The 6,681-nt window shown below is 46.8% G+C and overlaps 1 protein-coding gene across 1 annotated transcript in view; it reads right to left on the bottom strand.

Annotated features, from left to right (window-relative positions):
* Rtn1 (reticulon 1) overlaps positions 1 to 6,681 on the bottom strand; it is a 65,809-nt gene that overhangs the window by 11,165 nt on the left and 47,963 nt on the right. The window lies entirely within an intron of this gene.

The raw sequence follows: 6,681 nt of genomic DNA on the forward strand, positions 1-6,681 counted from the left end.
CTTTGACATTAACCTGAAATGAGGCAGTTAATCCAAAAGCTCCAGTAAATAGAGAACTAGGTTCACACATTCTATGTAGTGTCACATGTTCTATTTTGGTAACTGACAAATAGTATAACCTGAAATGAATCCTGATAAAAATGAAATTACTCACTGAGGTCCTAATCCGCTCTCCCTGGGCCCACCTGAGACTTCAACAAAGAAAGAAGACAGTCTTACTTCAGCATTTACTGGTCAGAGGAGGAGCATCCTCTGGCCTACTTTAGTTAATGCCCAGAGGAGCTATTTCAGAGGCAGAGCAGTCCTAAGCGCTGAGTACACCACAAAGACCGAGGTCAGCCATAGCCTTGAGCTGAAGCACAGGTCCCCTGGCTCTCCCGCCCTCTTCCTGCCCAGGCAGAGGGTTTGCTTTGCTCTGACTACAACTTGTGTTCTCCAGTAGGTTTTAAGTTTTTCTTCATCTGGCAATATAATTTGGAATCATACTTTATTTTATTTTTGGCGGAACCGGGGATTGAACTTAGGCCCTTGCACTTGCCAGGCAAGCGTTTATTCTGCTGAGCCTGGAATCATATTTTAGACATCCTGAAGGTTTTGCAATTTCTCTGGCCCTGGCCAAGCCTGTCTCTCATTACTGAAATAAGACATTTGCTTGTGCACAACCCTCACCTAATTCACCATAATCTCATGTACCCTCCCTCACAGGTACCACGTCTGACCTTCATTCTAGCTCCAGTTACAGGCACTCAAATGTCACTGTCACCTAAACACATTTACTTCCCAGACACTCAACCTTAAAAAGAGCAGACACAGTGCTCCAACTGCTAGGACATTTCAGAACCGTCATAACCTTCCTGGATGGTTCCCAATAGCTGGCACTAAAACGAGTCCAGTGACTAGCAAGGCAGCACGAGCTTTTTGCATTTGCCATCACCATGTTGAGGAAAACTGAGTATAATTTAAGGCCCGTGGGGATAAAGTCACCCCCTCGAGCACAGGCAAATCCTTTTAATCTCCAAAAGCCACGACTTCAACCCCAGCCGGTCTGCTCCGTCGCCATTGCTATGATTCTTTCACTCATTAGCATCTCCTTCCTGCTTCTCAGCAGTCTCCTGCTTCCAAGATTCTTTCCTCCAAACCTTTCTCCCTACTGTAGGATACAATGCAAAAAAGCTCACGCCCCTTCTTCACTTAAAAATCTTTCAGTGGCTTCTCCCAGTGCTTAGGAAAGCCCAAACTCATCCTCACAGCATGTGCATGACAGGGGACTGCCAGCTGCCCAACCCCATCTCTTGTCATTTCATCCTTTACCTACTTCTCCTGACTACCTTAGTCTTTTTCCATTTCTCAAGTATAACCAGAACTTTCCTACCAGCAGCCTTTGCATTTTCTATCACCTGGAGTGTTCTTTAATCAGCTCTTGTCACCGCCGCTAACTCCTCAGTGTCTTCTTCTCAGAGCCCTCTTCTAACCTTTGCATCTAGACACCTCACCAAGCGCTTGGTCACACACTGACCTGCGGATTTCCTTTTCAATGTCTGCCCCTTCCCCACCTGAAGAAAGATACATAGAAGGCACGTTCACGTCTGCCTTGCTCACCACCGCACTGCTTGTGTCAGGCACGTCATACGCCACGTTGGTTAAATCAGAGGAAGGATGAGTAGACGCAGGCCTGTGGCACAGCGGGCCTAACCTTGAGTAAAACTATGTTGCCTGTACTTCAAGAGTGTTTTGTAGCACACAAAAAGTAGAATCAAGAAATGCAGCTGTCACTGTGGAAAGGAAGCTACAAGTGAGGAGAGTAGGTACTTCTTTAGTCAGAAGGGACAGAAAACAGCTGAATCCCCTTCAGTACCTTTAACTAAAATGTAGCATTTCTCAAACTGGGTTTTGGGATGAATGCTTGAGGGTTCCGCTAAGAGAATTTTACATTTTGTATTACTGTTTGGAAGATAACTTTCTCAATATTAGGAGCACCCTGGGTCAGATGGATGTCCCACAGGGCAGCAGTGAAGTTCACACGCAGTCATCACCTCATGCTTTGGGCTTTCTCTCGTTCCATCAGGTCCCAGCACAGTTCCTTAAATGCCATCACTGCATCTCACTGATGGATGGACCACGGTCTCCCCTCTGCTCTCTGCAGGTTGAGTTTCCGGTTTTTCATTTACTATGAATGTGCAATAGGGAGGCACTTATAAAGTCTGATTAAAAATACCATAAATATTAAATTTGAAAAACGATTACAGTAAAAACCATTGCCATTGGTGTCCTGAAAATACACTTCCTTTGCTTTGAACGTATTTATTTCATGGCTCCTGCCACTTTCTGAAACACTTCTGGAGTCCTCTTTCACAAGCGGCATTAGCTGTGTGCTCATGCTGCCTTAGTGTTCTGAACTGATTCCAAATGTTTACCTTTCGGGGCCACTTTGCCATTGGGAAAGGGCCAGAAATTGCATGAAGAATGCCATTAACTCTACTCCTGAGGGCAGCTTGTAAAGACCCTCAGGAAGGAGGATTTCTAGAATTTTTCAGAAAGTGGCGAGAAGGATGGAATAAGTGTGTTCAAAGTCAGGAAGAATACTGTGAAAAAGCAGTGCTCTGAAAATATCTTGTACTATAATCAACTTTTTAAAATTTAAACTCACTGTATTTTGATCACATCTCGTATATCTCTCTATGTGTATACGTGTATATCTTTATACATGATATACTCACATGTGTATCATTTAGAGGTTATTTTGCCATTTGCTGTAGCATGTCTATGAGTTATTTCTCATAGTATTTAAGGTATAAACATTTAGAACTGTAATAGCTATGACTAGATTACACTCCTAAAATGGTGATTTGATTCTGAGATTCATAATCATTGAGTCTCGAGTGACACTCCATCACTGTATTTGAGAAGGAAAGAAAGGACAGGATTTGATCGACGACACGGATCTAACACATTGGGGGGTTCCGGGATATCCAAGAGATGCCTTGAACCCTGACAAGACGCATTCTCCAAGGGAATGATGTGGAAGGTGCCACGCGAAGGAAGAGGCTGGAAGCCTGTGGGACGAGACTGCCCCGACAGCAGGGATACAAGGGGGCAGGGGCAGTCAGGAAAGCGACTCCGGAGCAAGCCTGAGGAACTGGAATGGGCACAGCAAGAGAACCTGGAAAAGAACTGAAAGACCAGGAACAGAATCGGGAAGGGGAACCAGCAGTGCAACAAGGGAAGAAAAAAGTTCTAGGGAGTGAATGATGGCTACGTGTGCTGATACTGTGCCCGATTTTACCATTAAATGAAATGTGACAAAACAGTATGTTCAACATGGTATCACTTATGCAGTATCAAGTTTAATATGCCCGATTAAAGAAAAATTTTAAAAAGGAGTAGAATAACAATTAAAACAAGTCTGTGGTATCCCTGAGAATTAGGAATGGAAGGTAGATAGGAGAACTATAACATATTTTACACTATTTTGTATAGCTTAAATGTATTATCACAAACATACACTGCTTTCTTGTCAGCAGTATAACATGAAATTACCACAGGGTCAAGCTAATAGGACAGAAAAGATGAGACTGCAAAGAGGTTATGTTTGGCAAGGAGGATGTCACTGGTGACTTCTACTAGAATGGCTTCAGGAAGAAATGGGACTGCGAGTTGCCATAGCCAAAAATAGTTCTTCTCAAGCTCTCGGGAGCACAGCAATCACCAGGGGAGCTTGTCAGATGAGAGTCTGCTTCTGCAGGTCCTCACTGGAGCCTGAGATTCGCCATCTCTCCCAGCTCCCCTAGGACATTCTCCAGCCGGCCCAGGCAGCGCACATTTGCATGACTATATAATCAGAATGCAGGGGCTGGAGGGAAAGAACACTGTTTCCTTAAGTGTGTCCCCAGGAAGACGAACGCACAGGTGGACCCTCGCGAAAAGACTACTATCAGATAGACTTGGCATTAGTGTTTTATTGAGAATTTGTATTGGTTTTTGCTCTGATGTTCCTAAGAGTCAGAGTTACCTTGTAGAAATGCAAACAGACCTACCCGTTCCAAGTCTAGTGGTCCTCACAGGTTGTCCTAGAAGATGTAGGGGAGCAGAAATAGGGGCCAGTGGTAGGTCAGCGCTTAGAGCATTGTGTCTCTTAACAAGCACAGAAGTCTCTGAGGGGTGGGAAAGCTCTCAAAATAGACTGTTAGGGAACATGCCCTGATCAGCTGGTACTCCCTGATGGTGCCTGCCAGGATGCCATCCATGTCCCCAGATCTCGGGGAAACTTTTCTAGTCCTTTCTGAAATGTCGTCCAGCATAGCAGTACAGCTGCAAAGAGTATCACGATGACCGGCCTGCTCATGAATGCATCAGTACGAAGTCAGTTACAGCAAGAGCAGGAAGCCCCTGAGCTCGCTTAACCTCACTGCTGACGGTGGTCACACCTTGCAGCAGCACAAACCTACTGCCGGGTGACAGCGACAGGGCAGCAGGTGGGAGGCCAGACAGCAGGATCCCTTCGCACCTGCTGAGATGGCACAGCCGAGGCCAGGAGGAGCCTCAGCACTCAGACAACCTGCTGGTAACTGAGTCATCCACACAGGCCCTCCCGCCCTTGGCTGCCCCGCAGTGGCCTTTGAGTCTCTCCAAGACAGGGCAGCTATGCAGGAAGGTTTCATGGGAAACTGTTTTCAAAGGACCCCCAGGGCAAGGGAGAGCAGAGGTTCCTCGCCCTGGCCTGCCTTCATCTTCTGAAAACTGCCACCCTCTCCTCTAACTTCTAAACCTGGCAGCAGAAGGTTGGAGTCATGTGGGGCAGCTTGTGCAGAGATCTGAATGACACCAAATTGGCCATAAAAGGCGCTCTGAAGCCTTTGCCCTCACAGCCGCAGCTTTCTTTCCCCAGCTCTTCGTCAGAGCCCTGCCACGTCAGTCCCACCTGATGTATTTGTCTCTCAAATTTACTGGGGAAGGAAATGGACCCTCAAGGGTCCCTTTGCTATCAGCTCTCAGACCTGCTTCTTTTGAAAGTAAACCCATTTGCACAGCATCGTGCATACAGTGATTATTTCCTGGCCACTAAGGGATACGTGGAGATGCACACCTGCAACGTTCAGGCCCAAGTGCTGTGGCCCCGGGAGACCAAAGGTTGTATTAGTGCTGGTTTCCCTGGATCCCTGCAGGATGCAGGCTTCCTTCTCGTTGGTGCGGTGGCAAAAGAATTTAAATAAATATTAATATTCCCTTCAACACACATCACACTGTTAAATTTGTCTTCAAACATCCCCTTCCCCCAACACATACACACAGTACACTTTAAACACTTAGGAGGTGATCCCCGTCTCAGCCTGCCAGGGTACTGGGATTACAGGTGTGTGTCACCACTCCCAGGTAAAGGTCATAAAACATAGCTCTCCAGTTTAATGTTCCTTTAGCATGTATCATCGCCCTTAAAATCAAGCCGTAGAACATTCCAGCACTTTTCGATCCCAGGCCTGCCATGCTGGTCCCAGCCCCCAAGGGCTTGCTGAGACAGCAATTGAGACTGGGGGTGGTGGTGCACGCCTGTAATCCCAGCTCTTGGGAGGTTGTAAACAGGTAGATCACTAGGAGTCCAATCTAGTAGTGAGACCCTGAACATCCTGTAGGCCCTTCCCTAAAATACAAAAAAAAAAAAAAAAAACCCACTAGGAGTTATTTGTTCTGTTGTTGTTGTTCAGAACCAAGGATTGAACTCAGGCCCTTGCGTTTGCCACCGAAGCGCTTACTCCACTGAGCCATCTCATCGGCCCTCACTTAGGAGTTATTTAGAAAATCAAAAGTCAATTACTGATATCAGCCCCCATATGATGCTATGTATCTAAGCTGTCAGTAACCATACAGCAGAATTGTCTTTTAATATCATCCCCCATGTGCTAATTTTAAAGAATTCAGGCACTAACTTTCAATTTATAATGAGAAAGATTATGCTTTTTGTGTTTATATGAAGCATTCAGCTGCCACTAGCACCACAGAAGTTGGCCAAGTCACAGGAAAACGCATGCAGCCTAGGAATCAGGCCCCCAAGGGGAAATCCTCAAGAAACACGGGAAACTGGAAGGGTGAAGTGCGTACGGGGCGTGTTTCAAAGTTCTGTCTGGTTGTCCTGTCCTCAATTCTGTCTTCACCCAAGGCAGTCCATTAGCAAAAGCAGAGTCAGCAGGGCCTCTTTCTTCATGCTCTCTGAGCCCTCTGCAGACTTCTGTGATGTAGCTGGGCGGATGTAACTGCAGGCCTCTTCGCCTGATGACAGCGGACAGCGTCCTGGAGACGCCCAGGGGCTAGAAGCTAAGTATGGACCTTCCCACACTCTTCACTTAGAGCCCTCATTTCATGATTTCTAACAGGGAGGATATATAAATCATGCAAAGTTACAGGTGACTTTAAAAACTAATGTCACTTTAGGTCTTGCTAAGGGACAGTAGAAACAGAAACTTTGCGGCCAGTCTTTCTGGACCGCCTAGGACACAAACACCTTAATGGAGATCAAATGACTCGTTCCTTGCGCAGGACACAGAGTGGAGCTGCGCTCCCCTGGGCTTGCGCTGGGAGGGACTTGAGCGCTGCCCCCCACCGGAAAGCCCCCGGACCATCACAAGGAAAGCATCGTCCTCGGGAGGAAGCCCCCGCAGGGGAGGCCGGCTCGCCGCCCACCCGGCCCGC

Source organism: Octodon degus, unplaced genomic scaffold (genome assembly GCF_000260255.1).
Source record: "Octodon degus isolate 3935 unplaced genomic scaffold, OctDeg1.0 scaffold00007, whole genome shotgun sequence".
Taxonomy (NCBI): Eukaryota; Metazoa; Chordata; class Mammalia; order Rodentia; family Octodontidae; genus Octodon; species Octodon degus.